A 16,267-nucleotide genomic window follows, 5' to 3' on the forward strand; every position below is an offset into this window, starting at 1 on the left:
CTTACTCAGCCAGCTAAGGCGGTACCGGTACTACCGGTACCGTTCACAAAATACCCACACTCACACTCAAATTAAAGTCAACAGTAAACTAACACTAACAGAAAAGGTCAAGTCAGAAATCTAAATCATACTAAAAATGGTCCGAAGCAAGTGTTCCAGAACATCTTCATCTTTTGCCAGCAATTCCAAGATATCACTTCGAGTGCTGCAGGATAGCAAACCAAGCAATTCTCCGAGAAAATATTTTTTCTTGATGACGAGTTCATCTCGATCCTCGAAATTTTCGGTCATGCACGCAATGCACACGAGAGACTGGGGACGATTGCCGTGGAGAGTCCAAGTCGAGTCGTGATGTTCGTGGTTTTCGCCAAAAAGAGACAAGTTATTCACTTCCGCCATCATTCATTGTGATCAGGAAATATTTCAGCATCAAATACATCCACCTGGGATTCACTGAATTTAGAAATTTAGTGCTATTTTTAGGCCCGAGTATCTCCTCGACTTAACAATAATAACAACGTTCCCTGGCTAAAAAAAATTGTGTGCATCAAAATCTAGTATCGATTTTTTTAAATCGATACGCGTATCGGTATTATCTAATTAATTAATCAACGCACGTGACATGCAAGCTTTGTAATGTGATTGGTTGCAAGTTTTCTGAGTCAAGCTGATTGGCTTGCTAATAATTGATTGGATTTCATACAGGTGCATGTGACGTAACAGGCGGGGGATCAGGGGAGTGTTTCATCAACATTTTCATCCGACAAGTTGTCAGATCTGACATCTTTCTCTGATGTTGATTGGCTGAGAGGTACTGTTACTACGGTAACTGTCGGATAAAATGGGACTTGTCAGATAAAACGTCCGACAAGTCCTTTCATGAAACGCCCCAGGGGTGGAGTGGCACTCTGCCGCCCCCCCCCCCCCCGAGGACTTCGCATTGTAAATATAAAAAAGGAAAATGAGGAAGAAAGAATTAAAGAAAGAAAGAAAATGAAAAAATAAATAAAGAAAGAAAGAAAGAAAGAAAGAAAGAAAGAAAGAAAGAAAGAAAGAAAGAAAGAAAGAAAGAAAGAAAGAAGGGAAGGAAGCACATGAGGGGGGCACAGCCGGCCCCTACCCCCCTTGAGAGGCACAATTTAAATAAGTAATGTAAAAATAGCATTAAAATAGAAGTTTGCCCCCCCCCCCCTTCGAAAGCAAAAACTTTTTTTTTGCTCGTCAAATTGTTTTGTGGACGAAATCCCCCAAATTTTTGGTAGAAAATGTGCCTCCCCCTTTAAAAAAATCCTGGATCCGCCCCTGGAATAAAGGAAGAATAGAATGAAAGAAAGAAAGAAAGAAAGAAAGATGGGGAAGGAGAGGAAATAGAGGAAAGAAAGGAAAAGGAAAAGAAATGGAAAAAGGAATGAAAGAGGAAAAAGTAAGAAAAAAAGAACGCGCGAGAGAGAACACATCATCCCGAAATACTAATTAATGAGTAAGAAATGATAAATGATTTATAAGATTGCGAATTGGAACGGGCGGGAAAGGGAAAGAAAAGAGGCAAAAAGAAACGGGAATTAAAGGTAGAATATGATAAACTAATATACTAGTGAAAGAACTGAATGGAAAACAAAGAAAAGAAAAAAATTGAAATAAGAACACGACCGGGCTGCCGAGGATTAAAAATAAAGAACGGGAAGAAAGAATAGGTTCCGGAGCACTAGCGTACCTAAGGGGGGGGGGCAGACTGCCCAGGCGCGTAGCCAGGGGGGCGGTCGCCCCCCCCCCCCCCAAAAAAAAAAAAAAAAAAAAAAAAAAAAAAAAAAAAAAAAACGTCCCCAAAAAGAAAAAAAAAGAAGGGGAAAAAGAGAGGAGAAAAGGAAAAGCGAAGAGAAAAGGAAAAGCGAAGAGAGGAAAGGGAAGAAAGGTAGCTTTGTGGGATTTTCTTTTTATTCTTTTTTTTTCTCAAAAAAGAAACTCCGTAACTCTTGCTCTAAATTTATATATATGAATTTTGCTTCCATGCTGCGCGCGGTTAAATGACAATATTGCAGTTCTCCTTTGTTTCCCTCACCCTTTCTCTAACCCTGTTTTTCCACCTCAGCTGTATGTGTTTCTTGCCCGTTAAAGTTCAAACGTATACATTAGGGCATGGAATTAGAGTAAGGTTAGGCCGAAGTATATGAATTTACTTTTTTTTTTAATTGATTGCGCAACTTCTGGTCGGGTCGGCTCCTGGCGGGTAAAATCTTTATCTCAATTTCTGCCGTCACCTCCAAATAGGCAACTTCTCCCGCTTTTCAGCTCATTACTAAACAACCATAATTTGGGGGCAAACAGGTTTCTAATTTAAAAAGAGAAAGGTATAAAATTCGTGTCGTATTAAATAAAAAAAAGTGCAATATTTTTTTATCAAATTCTATTCAACTTCATGTCATTTCCCTGCACATTCATCTCCTGTCCTGTTTTGCGCCCTCAGTTTGAAATTTTGAATGACACTTAAGTTTCTTTATCATTCAAAGTGAAGCGCATCAGGATAAGTGAAAGATATTATACATCATTGTGTTTTATATAATTTCAATAATCACATAAGTTTCAACTTTTTGCGCACTATTTTCCTTGTAATGAAGTTCAATAATCTAAGAAAATTAACTGAATTAGAGATATCTGCATTTGATGAAACGTCCGCCCGTTTGAAATTTCAAAGTTTCATTGCTCTGAGCGGGGAGGAATATCTTCCTCCCGGCATATATCCTTCTTCTCCTCTGTTTTGCGAGTTAAGATATACACTGTCGCTAAATTGTTTTGTAATCAAATCTGATCTTTCCAAGGGAAGTACTAGCAATATAACTTAGAAATAACCTTTTCTCGGGACCATTTTCTTTGCAAAAAAAAAAAAAAACGCTTTAGCTTCCGCGCTTCGCGCGGGGTTAATATTATTTTAATTTCCTCCATTTTATCTCTTTTTTGTTCGTTTTAAAATCACTTTTGAAAACAAGGTTAAAAATCACAATATAGTCAAATGAATTGGAGCTTATATAGGTACTAGAGACAAGGGAGGTGGCTCCTTTTTATTTCAATTTATGAAACACCGAAAGCTTCGCGCGGGAGGGGGAAACTCCCCCCTCCCTGCACCCACCCCCTAGGGAGCGCGGTTCGCGCGCTCTGTAAGTGTTGGCACGCTTCGCGTGCATTTACCGCCCCCTTCAAAATGAAATCCTGGCTACGCGGTTGAGACTGCCCCCCTCCCTGACGAGTCACAAGCAAAAAAAAGGAAGCGAAAAAAGGGAAAGAAAAGGAAAAGAGAAAAGGAAAGAAAAAAAGGGGAAAGGGGAAACAAAAACTGGACTGCAGACTGTCGGAAAAAATGGTAAACTGTCGGGCACACGTGGCTGTTCCAACTGATTCGGTGTTTTAGTTCCACCATCTTTGTCGGTAAATGTCACTTAAACTGTACACTTTTATCGGCAAATTGTGATTTTTACGCAATGCGACTTTTAGAGCTCTCTACACCGATAGTGAGGACGGACTGGGCTGACCGGGACAGGAAAAAAGTAGAGAACAACTTTTAGGTAATATAATTATTACAATAAAAATTTCGCTCGCGCTATGTACGCGCTCGCATCAATTTTTTGGATACCTCAAATAAATGTCTAGTTTTCAGGTTGAAATATTTAAAAAAATCAGCTCGCACTTCGCGCTCGCGTCAATTGATTAGTTAGAAACCAATTTGTTCACGGTTACAAAAAGTGCTTATATATTCAGTTCTTAGGCCGGAATATCAAAAATTTAAGCTCGCGCTTCGTGCTCACATATAACTGTTTAGGTATATCCATCCTGTTAATGGCCATGCGTTTTATGTTGGGCCCACAAATAGGTGGTATCGTAACATTTGCGCGACAAGCACAAAAATGATTAATGGTATAAAACTTGAAATGCATGTGCTATATGGGTAAATTTGGTATCAAATTAAAGGGAATCCTTATACCAATTACTTGAACGAAAAAGAAATACCTGAGATTTCTTCATTTACCAGTAATTAGTAATTATGTAACATCAATTGGCCATTTTTGCATGGTGGTAGACGAGGGGAGCATACTTTTTTTTTTTTCATTAAGAAACTAAATATGTAACATCACAGTACCTAAATATGTAATAGTTTCGGGGCTCACTGGCTTATTCTTTAATCATAAGTGGGTCAAATTTGAACTTTAAAGTTTAAAGGATACCTAATTAAGCTAATTAGTATGATTAATTGATGAAAATCATGAAGTTAATACGATTGAAATTGTGGCTGTCTGATGTAAAGAAAATGAGGAGAGATAAAATACAGTTGTGGGTTGCACCTTCAATAAAATTTAGAAGCTTCCAAAATTTCATAAGGAAAAGCACAAACTAATTAAAGACTTCAGAGAGAAATCAATCTATTGTTAATTATGACCTCATGATTTTAATTTTGACAGTGTAGACTGACAGTGATGACTGTGATGTTTCCAAATCTTCAGATTATTCTGGTAACATAACAGATAGCCAGTACACCTTTTGTGCAACTTTGATTGATGAAAACTTGTTTGTAGCAATAAAGCCCCCATCTGATGCTATTTACTCTTTTTTCGTAATGTTATATCACACTGCGTCTATGAAACAGTAGATGACACATATTTGGCTGGCACAAAAGTTTTCAGAGAATATTTTTCCCAATTATCAAAAAAATACTTGAGAACGACACTGGTAAAAAAAATCACACTAAACAGAGGCAATTGTACCCATAGAATGTGTTTTGTATTGGCATCGACATTCAACCCAGTTACAAGAGACAAGGTCCTGCAGAATGTCGAGCAAAAGGATATATTTAAAATATAACACTATAAAATAACATAATCAAATTATTTTTGCCAGGTGTAAGATAAATGGATTTATTTATAACATGTTAGTTGTTTTTGTTCACACTAAGTTTAAGCTAAAGCAGTTATGAGAAGTTTTCATTGTGCATATATTATATTTTTCCTATATTTTTGTTAAATCTGATTCTCAGTTGTCAACCTTTGGTCCACCGGTCTTTGAGCCAAGAGATAACCAATCCCACGATTTGAGTCAAATGGAATCATTTTTTATTCATAATAACCGCAGTAAATATATTATAATATACTGGTTAGTGTTTGCAAGTGTATTTATGCAACTAAAGGCAAGACTTCATGATATTTGGGGGGTAAATCAAGCATTGTTACATATTTACCAAAAAAATTGTGATGTGAAGTTTTGTCTTAAAAGATGATCGCGCAAAATTATTTTGGTAAAATTTATCCCTAACAATTTATATATCATTGGAAAGGCCTGACTCTAAAGAGTTGAAATATGCATGTTATTTTCCTATAGGGTGTAAAGTTTTTCTGATTCTGAGATTTATTGGGAAGTATATTTTTTCAAAATTTTCCACATATTTTGACCTTTAACTTTTTGTGACATTACCCTATGCCTTTTTTTAGTGCATTTTTGAATTTCTCAGACAATTTCCATTCAGAATAAATACTTTTATGGGTACAAACATAAGAAAAAAATTAGTTTCAGACAATTGCATTTTATCCTTATGTTTGTACCCATAAAAGTATTTATTCTGAATGGAAATTGTCTGAAACGGTGCAATTTTGGAGTAAAATTTGAGTTGTAACGGAAATGGGCCCAACTCAAAACGCATGGCCTAACAGTTAAATGAAGAGCTTAGAATGTCTGGTTTTCAGGTCGGAACATAAAAAAATATATATAAATATCATTAGAAACCAATTTGTTCACGGTTACAAAAATTGCTTAGAATATAAAGTTCTTAGGTCAGAATATCAAAAATTTCAGCTCGAGCTTCGCACTCGCATAGAATTCCGTCCTGTTCATTATTAAATGAAGTGCTTAGAATGTTAAGTTTTCAGGTCGAAGTATAAAAATTTTTCAGCTCGTGCTTCGCGCTCACACCAATTAATTGTTAAAAAATTGTTTTAAATAATAGTTTTAAAAAAAAAAGTGCTTAGAATGTCCACTTTTCAGGGGGGAATATCTCGAATTTTCAGCTCGCTCTTCGCGCTCTCATCAATTAATTATTCAGTTAGAAACCAATTTGTTCATGGCTACTAAAAGTGCTTAGAATATCCAGTTCTTAAGTCGGAATATCAAAAGTTTTAGTCTGCGCTTCGCTCCCGCACGACTGTTTAGATACCCATCCTGTAAAACTGCTTAGAATGTCTAGTGTCCAGTTAGGAATATCAAAATTTTTAGCTCGCTCGCATGATTTATTAAGGAAGATACCCATCCTATTCATAATTAAGTGCACAAAATGTATCGTTTTAGGTTTAAATTCTTAGAAAAAAAATCAGCTCGCGCTTCGCGCTCGCAATTATTATTTTTATACTATTTTAGTGTAAATTGACCTAAAGCTGTGAAATATATATTTGGGCAATGATTATCAGCCCCCCTTGAAAAAATTGTACCTATACGTCCATGCCTACTACCCCCCCCCCCCCTCCCACCTTGCTCATCCTTGTCGCTTGCCCCCCCCCCCCCTGACAAAATATGCCAGGTACGCCTTCCGGAGTTACCGTCAAGACCCCCTTAAGAAAAATTGCCTATGCCCCGATACAGCCAAGGGCTGGACTTGCCCCTTTTTATACGACACATGACCCCACCTTCGCAAAGCTTTACGCTGGCACGAGTAACCATGGAAAGCCTTTTAACCTTTATCATGTTTCATATGGCCAAATCTCCAAAGTTACCGGGGCTCTTCCCCAGACCCCATGCATTAGGGGCTCAATGGCTCGATTACGGGGTCCCTTTCGGAACCCTTCCTGCATTAAGCTATGAAGCTCTCACTGGCGTAGAGATGGAAGGGTTTGGGCCATGGATCCCAAAAGTCCTAAAACCGAGGACAACAAAGAGAAATATATATGAAAGAAAGGAAAAAAATGTAAAAAACTGTTTTAAAAAAATGTTATTTTCTGAATATCATGTCAAATCTATCATAAAGTAAGATTCTCATGAAAATTTTTTTTGGCTTGCTCTCTTCGCTCGCTCGGCACTTTTATTAAGAAACTTTTGCCACATGCGCCATGCTATGCCCTTTAACTCATGACGCTACTGCCGCATAGAGCTTCACGCTAACAATATTTTTTTTGTCAAATCCTGTCCACATCATAATATGATCGGGAAATTGTTGGCTCTTGCCCCCCCCCCCCCCCCGAATATAGAGATGAACACAATCCTATATTCGGTTCGGCATTGTTACCTGCGTTGATTTCCTCCTCTCCTTGTAACCTATAACCTTCTCTTTTGAAATTGTTTTGTACAATTTTAATAACTCTTTCGAACATTTAAGGGCCTTTTCACACATGAATCTTGAATCATCATTGTAATGATGATTGCAATTCGTCTTCAGAATCATCGGACCTTTCACACGGAAAATTCGTACCGTAATTTTAGTGAAACTTAACTGGAATTCACCTCCAGAGTAGATTTGAATTCGCGATTGTGATAAGCGTTCGTGATTCTAGTTTGGTTTCACACGTGCTAGAAATTCGTCATTAGCCATATTTATCACTCGTATCATCATTCAAATTACGATTATTATTTTTTACCGTGTGAAAGGGCGGTAAACCACATGAGGTCACAAAGCTACTTCCCCTGCCATTGTGATAATGCAGAACACGCTACAGAACAAACCCAAGCCAAACAAGACGCTTAGCCACCAAGCCCGCGAGTGACACTCCCCCAATGCTTCTGAAGATTCTTATTATCTGTAACATCTTGTTAAGTATATATTTGCTGCCATGGGCGGAAATCCCAGGGGGGACAGGGGGGACGTGTCCCCCCTACTCAAAATAGTAGGGGGGGGACACAATATCAAATGTCCCCCCTACTATTTTTGGTCTTTTATGATGGTAAGAAATACATCATTCTAAATCAAAATAAAACATGTATTTTGAGACGAGATGACCTTACTTTTCGGATGATAACCTTTTTTTTTGCTTGTCAAATTTGCCCGCCCCTTGTCCCCGTAGGCGGACCAGGGGGCCGAGGGGCCCACCCCCCCCCCCCCTCTTGGCGGAGCAAAAAAAGGAAAGAAAGGGAAAGAAAGAAGGAATAAAGGAGGGAAAAAAAGAGAAGAAAAAGAAGAGAAGGACGACGAGTGCATAAAATAAGATGAGAGGAAGACTTGGAAAATAAAAAGAATCTTTCATGCCACTAAATAAAATTTTCGCTCGCGCTTCGCGCTCGCATTGCCTGTTAGATGACTTACATATCTTGTTCAGTATGGAGCTCGAATGTCAAGTTTGGAAGTCAATATACAAAACATATTTCACCTCGGAAATCGAACTTTCATTATTTTGTGTGATTTACAAATAGATTTTTAAAAGTGCTCTGTAAAAATGTCAGTTTTATGGTCTGAATATTAACATTTGCTGCTTGCGCTCGCAAATTTTGATTTATCAGGTACCTATTATTTTCGTGTATTTCATAAAGTTTCCAAAATATCCCTTTTCAGGTCTGATTGTTAAGACGTATCAGCTAGCGCGCTGCACGCTCGCATTTTGATTGGCGAGTTATATATTTTTCAATATTGATTATACAACGAACTACTTAAAATCCCCTTTTCATGACAGTTTATCAAAAATTTTAGCTCGCGATTTGCGCTCGCATTAATGGTTAAAAATATATTAACTGATGCATCCTATTCATAATTACAAAGTGAAATGTCCTGTTTTTATGCTATAATATCATCAGATTTTGCGCCCTTATTAGGCATTAATAAATATATTAATTTAATAATCAAATTGTCCCTTTTGTTTCATCTCGCTTAGCAAGAGGAATATGAAGATAGTCATCATTTTCATATGATGACATGTCGTAAGGATGTCCCGGTCCAATGTCAAAACTCAGAGTAATAATAATGAAAATATCAGCTCTTTTTAAGCGCGATCCATATCCACCTTTTTTATTTTTCTACAAAGTGCTTGAAATATAAAGCTGAAATTGACTCTTTTCAGAACGGAATATCAAAGTTTCATGATTTCATGATTAAAGATGTATTTAGAATGCCTAGATTCTAGGTCTTAATATGAAACACGCGCGCGCATGTTTATTCAGATACTCGACTTGTTCTCTATTTAAATCATTATCCAGTTTCAGATCACAATATCAATTTTTTTTCTGCTCGCGCTTCGCGCTCGCATCAATTATTAAATTATATAGCTATCCTGTTCACGATTACAAAAACTGATTATTAAAATTTTCCATTCTTTCTTTAGAAAGTTCAAAATTTTTCAGCTCGCGCTTCGCACTCGCATTTTTTTATTGTTGAAATATGTAACGCCTTCATGGCTAAGTGCAAGCAGTCCTTAACAGTTACCTTTTCAACAGGTGCCAGTTCAAAACGTATATAAAAATTTTCTGCTTGCGCTTTGCGCTAGCATTATTAATACTCATCCTTTTCATGATTTACAAAACATGAATAGAGTGTCTCGTTCAGTAAATATTATAGGACTAAATCTCGAAATTTTCCGCTCGCGCTTCGCATCAATTGTTTACTTATATACTTATTCTGCTCGAGTTACAAAAAGTGCTTAAAATTTCCATTCTTTAGGTGAAAAAGTCAAAAAAATTTAGCTCGCGCTTCGCGCTCGCATTATTTGATAGTTAAATGCTACTTTAACAGGTATCTTTTCCATCAGTTCATTTGTGCTCGCGCTTTGCGTTCGTAGTAATTATTAAGTTGCATACACATCTTTTTCAGGATAACAAACATTGCCCAGAATGTTCAAATCTTAGGAAAAAAACATAAAATTTCCAAAAAAATTGCTCGCGCTTCGCGTTCGCATCATATAAATAGGGATTATGATATTATGTATTAATTTATAAGAATAAAGCTAAGAAGTGACTAATGAGGACTACCCCTTCAAAGAAAAAAAAAATCATCTTCGAGCTGCCGATCGGGGAAATTATGGCTGAAAAAAAATTCCGCCGCCCCCTCCCCCCCCCCTCTTGGCGAAGGCTGGATCCGCCCCTGTGTCCCCCCTACCTTTTGGGAGAGATTTCCGCCCCTGTTTGCTGCCACCAGTAATGTTTTTTTATCAGAAAGATAGCAGTATCATACGAATGAACAGAAAACATTTTTTTTTAATTCTTTTTAGCAAGCTTATAAATCAATTTTTTGCACTGGCAAGACATCATTAAATTGACGACTATATTTATCTATATAATATGCATTAATAAATAAATAACCATAATAACAAAACAATAAGAACAATGATAAGATAAATACATTAACATAAGGGAAAAGATTAGCAGATCCATTTGGATAGTTCGTTATAAAAGTGTACGCCTATAATAATAATAATAGCGGCATATTTACCCAGGGTAGCCACTTCAGTTCCGAAAACTGTTCTCCCAGCGGGCCCTTCTATTATTACCCCGGCTTTAGCACGGCTACCTTTATCGGGCGCTCGAGCCTATGTATGTATGTATGTATTTAGTTATTTATTTATCAATCTATCTATCTATCTATACATCCATCCATCCATCTATCCATCTATATATATATCTATCTATCTATTCATTTCTCTATTTGCTTATTTATTTATTTATTCATTTATTTACTTGTTTATTTATTTATTCATCTATTTATTTATTTATATCTTTTCTTTATCAAAAACAAGCCAGGAATCTACTTTACAAGCGAGTCCTATACTCTAACACAATTCAAATTTCAGACATGATACAATATTTGTTATTGATATACATTAAAAAAACATACACTACAAAATAAAACAAAATTCGGTAAAAATATGTGACCTATATTGAAGAACAATTAAATAACTCAATTGGAATTCACGGATATTTCGTTTTAAAAAAGGAAGGAGGGCACAGGGGAAAAAAGGGCACCATTTATTTTGTAAAGGGCGCTTTCTTAAACATGGCCCTATGCAGAATTTTTTTCTTGGGGGCAGCATGCGTAAACTTTTTGGAATAAACTCGGAAGCGAAGGAGCAAAGCGACCGAGCTTATAATTGAGGCGCTTTTGCATTTTGTTAAGTGAAATCGATGGATTTTGTGCATACTTTTGGTGAATTTTGTGAAAATTTACAGTAAAATAATGTGAGTGTTCAAAATAAAAATTTGGCGGGGCGCTGCGTACTGCCATGATCTTTAAACAAAGAAAAAATGTTTTATCTACCGCACTCACATAACTCATGAAACTTAAGGCATGTAGAAGTTTTTTAATTCATTATGCACTCGCAGAAGGAAGCAGAACGGCGCTAAATACAGAAACCGGGCGCTCGTCGGGCATGAAAAGATTGTTTTTTTCAGGACAACTTAACTGGTATGAAGAACAGGCACCTATGAGAAGGCAAAGGGACACTCGTTGACACATACCAGGTCCTTCTCAGGTGAAAGGGGCACAGAACACGTTCGTGGGAGCACTTTTATTAGGTAAAAAGGGGCACTATACGAGAAAGGGCACCTATAAGAAGGCAAAGGGGCACTTGCTTATGGAATGAAACGGGTCCTGTTCAAGTGAAAGGGGCACAGAACACATTCGTGAGGGGGAATTTTTTGGTAAAATTTGGCACTGATACGAGATATGGCACTTGGTAACACCTAAAACGAGTCCTCTTCCGAAGAAAGTGGTCCGCAGTACAGGTTCGTGAGGGGCATTTTTCTTGCGTAAAAAAGGGCACCTTTTCAGTGCTTCGAAAAGTGGGCCCTGTGCCCCCCCCCCCTCCCCAGGATCGCCGCCCCTTTCATCGAGGGAGTAATGTATGTTTTATTCTTATTTCTGCGTTCAAAATAATACATTATCAAAAGTATGCACATTGTTTGCAATATACAAAATAGTCCATAATATATGCAATATAATCATGATACATAATTAGAAAAAAAGTGAACATATACTTCACTTTTTAATAATAAAAAACAACATTAATTAATGAACGCAGGAGACCGCCAGGTAAGTCAGGTAGGTAGTTATTTAGATAAGGGATTATCAAAAGTAAGTATGGAAATCAAACTGGATGATAATTAAAGTAAATGCTTGGAGTAATTTTGGAAACTACGCAATAATTGTGAGTCAGAGAAGCGGATAGGTGTAAATTTAAACGAGAATTGGACAAACAAACGATAAGAAAGTGTGATGGTTAAAACTAGTAGTTTAAAATCCGTAAGGGTGATATCAGCTCCTTCCATCGATGAATGACCCCCACCCCCAAAACAATGAATGAATAAATAGATTTTAAAAAATAAAATAAATAAATAAATAAATAAGATAATAAATAAAACAAAATAAGATAAATAAAAATGATAATAAAACAAATAAATAAATAAATAAGATAATAAATAAAACAAAATAAGATAAATAAAAATGATAATAAATCAAATAGATAAATAAAATATAAAGAGATAAAGAATAACAAATAAATGAATAAAATAAATGAATGACCAAATAAATAGAAAGATAACGAATTTCAGAAAGTAATATCGACTCTCGAACGAGTGATGACGTCATATAGGTCATTATTGATTGACACAGACAGATGACCTGGATTGCCCCCTTGGCGGTCAGCAGGATTGAACCGTAGATTTATTTATTAATAGTAACCCTTTATGACCTCCACGCGTGTCACAGTCGCGTGCCATTAAACTGGATATTTAGGTTATCACTTAGACTTTTTTTTTACCTCTGGACATAAACTTCAAGGCGAGATAATCGTATCAATCTCGTTTCGCGTTCTTAGGGTTATAAAGGTCCTCCCTCCTCCCCTTTTCTCATCCCCCTCCCTCTCCCTCTTCCCGAATCTCTCTCTCCCCCTTATGTCTCTTTATCATTTTTTCTCTAACTCTCTCTACGATTCTACCTCTACCTCTCTATATTCAAAACAGTTCGAAATGCATTTTGTTTGTCTGATTTCCAGTTTTTTTTTTATTGAGATCGCTTTTTATCATGTTAATATTTACAGAACTTTATGGGTACATCTTAACAAGATCATAGATCAGTATTGCTTTAAGTTTTTGAAAGTTCTTTTTCTTTCTCTTATTATGAAACGAAATGTACTTCATGGGGAATAGCAAGAGACTGGAAACATGAAAGTTCATGTCACATGACAGTGTTCAGTCTGATCACGTGTTTGATTTGTGTCAAGCCTCGAGGTGAGAAATAAAGCATTAACCGATAATCAACGATTGGTCGTATTGCGGCAAGCCCGTAGCCAGGGAAAGCCAAGGGGGTGGATCGAATCCCCCCAAAAATTTTAAAAGCAGGAAAATAGAAGGGAGGGGAAGGAGACGAGAACAGAAGGTAAGAAAAGGGATCGGACCCTCAATGAAAACACCGGCTACGGAAGCTGTACGACATGCCTATTGTCATTATATTGGCTTCTAGTTTTTAATTGAGGTTAAGATATCATCATTCTCTCCAGGACCCCTGGACATTGGGCGTGTTTCATTCTTTTGGTGGAAAATAGAGGTGTATTCTTTCATGTCTGAGACGTCTGCAACTCTCTCCATCTTTATAAGGATATTTGGCACGAATGGCACCGCATGCCCCCTTTCCTATGGATTAATGCCAACATAATTATTATCGTCAAAAGGTAGAATATGATAGGGTTCTAGTGACATGAGTGAACATTAATCATGTTAAACGGAATGGGAGTTCTATGAGCTGTGACAGGGGCATGGAAATTATTTGTATATTTGGAGTGGTTTATATTCCTGCAGAGATTGGAAATGTGAAATATTTAAAGAAATCACACTAAACAATAACCACTTTTTATGGTTGTTTGAAAAAAAAAAGACTATTTAATTTCAAATTGACTTTTGGTGAGTATAGATTATGACAAGTGGTGGGAACAGCTCTTCTTTATACTTGATAAACATGAAATTTTCTTATAAATACGTTTACCTCAGGGTGGATATATAAAAAAGATAAATGTAATTAGGAGTATATCTTTTTTTCCCCAAAAGTTAAGAGTAATGAGAGGGGTTGTCCCTAACTCACATCACAAAGACATTACCCTTACGGCTAATTTTGAAAACCGTTACGGACATTTAAGATTTTTTTTAATCACATCTTTCTTATTGTTTGCTCAATTTTATTAAATCTTTCACTTATCATGCTTATGTATACATGTACTTTTTCGATTTTTCGTTTTTCTTTTCAATCTTTTAATTCCATGGATTCCTTTCTAAAAAGCAAATGTAAAATTAGCAATCGAGGTAAAATGTCAATGTAAACACTACAATATTTAATGAAGATCGTTTAGAAAATAAGACTGATCACAATAGTCGATTTTGTTTTATTTACTTTTAGACAATTGAAAAGTACTTTCTTTAGGCCTTTTTTTTCACGGATTTGTAATTTTTCAAAGTTCTTAAAAGAGAGAGAAAGGATTCAAAACAGTCCTTTAAAACCGTTGTTTTATTCTAAAAGGAAGCCTTTAAGATTATTTACACAACCTACGGGATTTTTGATGGTGTAAAGACCCCTATAAAAAAATTGGTCAGGTTATTCACACCACCAAAAACTCCATGTTTATGTGAAAAAAAACATTGAAGGGCTCTTGTATAACGGTCTCAATAGGCTGTCTATACTTTTCTGCTTCTTGAAAAGGTTCCAAATACGGGTCAAAAAAGTTTCTAATCAGCACTCATTTCTAATGTAACACAAATTACTATTTTGTACATGTATAACTGACATATCTGTCAAATGAGACGTATCTTACCTATATACAGTTTACATATCAAGTTTCTAATGATTTTCTTGGACATCGAGATCATAGCATTTGGACATGAAGGCTCGAAATACCATGAATTCCGTTTCCTCCGTCGAATCCGGTTACCAAGGAAACCAAACGCATCTCTTCAACGTCTGCATCCAGATAGAGAAAGAGAGACGGGGAGTGATAGAGAGGGAAAAACAGAAAGGGAGAGAGTAAGAGAGAGACTAGAGATAGAGAAATAGGAGCAACATTAGGGCTTTCACAAATCGAGATTATGTTAACTGATTGGTCTTGAGGTGGTCTAATGATTACGGCTCTGCGAGAACTGGACGTGGCGTTGGTGTGATGGGGATATTAGACAGGGCCCTGAATGATCTCATAAAAGATCATTAAAAATCGACGAAGAGTACTTATCACATCCCCAGTACAAAATGGAAAACACGAATATCTCTTGTCCGTATTTTCTTTATTTTTTATCAAGCCTTGAATTTGTTTTGTGGGGGAGGGGTGGGTAGAGCCCCCTAAGCGCCCTAATATTTGTACATATTAGTTTTAAAAAAATGATTAAATTTATATACATTTGTATAAAGTAGTAAAATAAAACATGGTTTGGTTAAAAAAACAATGTTTTACAACGCCCCAAAAGTAACTGGACATTTCAGAATACAATTAAAATGTCATTCGTTTTACAGCTTTATTAGATACTATATTAACATTTACATATTTCTTAAGGTTGTTGAGTCATTAATTAAATCTGCTGAATTACTTTTAAGAGATTATCAAAATCAAAATAAAATACATCCGGAAAATACAAAGAAAAACGATGCCTTCCTCCCAGAATTATTTTATGAGTGTACTCCAATATCGATCATAATAATCATTGAATAGTGTAAAGGGTGCATTTGGCTTCATAAACTACAACTATACACGGGCTTAATATGTATATTCATCTTACCACCTGAAATATATATATATATATATATATATATATATATTAAATGAGCATAACCGGTGTCACGGTTTATATACATGGAAGGGTCTTTTCCATTTATGGGGGGTTGAACTAAGTCAGGTCACTATCTTACCACACGGCCGCAACCATCTCGGCAGATAAGCCTGTTGAATTCCCCCCCCCCCCCTCTCTTTCTCTTCTCTTTTCTATTTCCTTCTGCTTCTCCCACCCCATCTCTCTGGGTCGGGAGAATTTCACATACCGCTTCGAATGGTGGCTCCCTATCTACAGCACGCCATTGACTATATTTGGAATATACACTCGCCGTGTAATTAGTCTCTACATCAGAGCTTAACCCCTACGCTGCGGTTTTATTGTAGCCTAATACACAATAAAAGACAAAGCCCCCAATGTCTATACCCTGGAAACCTCGCAAGGGATATGTTTTCCATAACTCAATATATTTTTGGGACGTTAAGTTTTTCTTTAAGAAAGTTGATAAAAGGTTGTGGGTTACCCGGGCTCAATCTCTGTGACAGAAAAAAAATGAAATGGGAAGGCAGGCTGAGGGCCACCGGTA

This window comes from Lytechinus pictus, chromosome 10 (assembly GCF_037042905.1).
Source record: "Lytechinus pictus isolate F3 Inbred chromosome 10, Lp3.0, whole genome shotgun sequence".
NCBI lineage: Eukaryota > Metazoa > Echinodermata > Echinoidea > Temnopleuroida > Toxopneustidae > Lytechinus > Lytechinus pictus.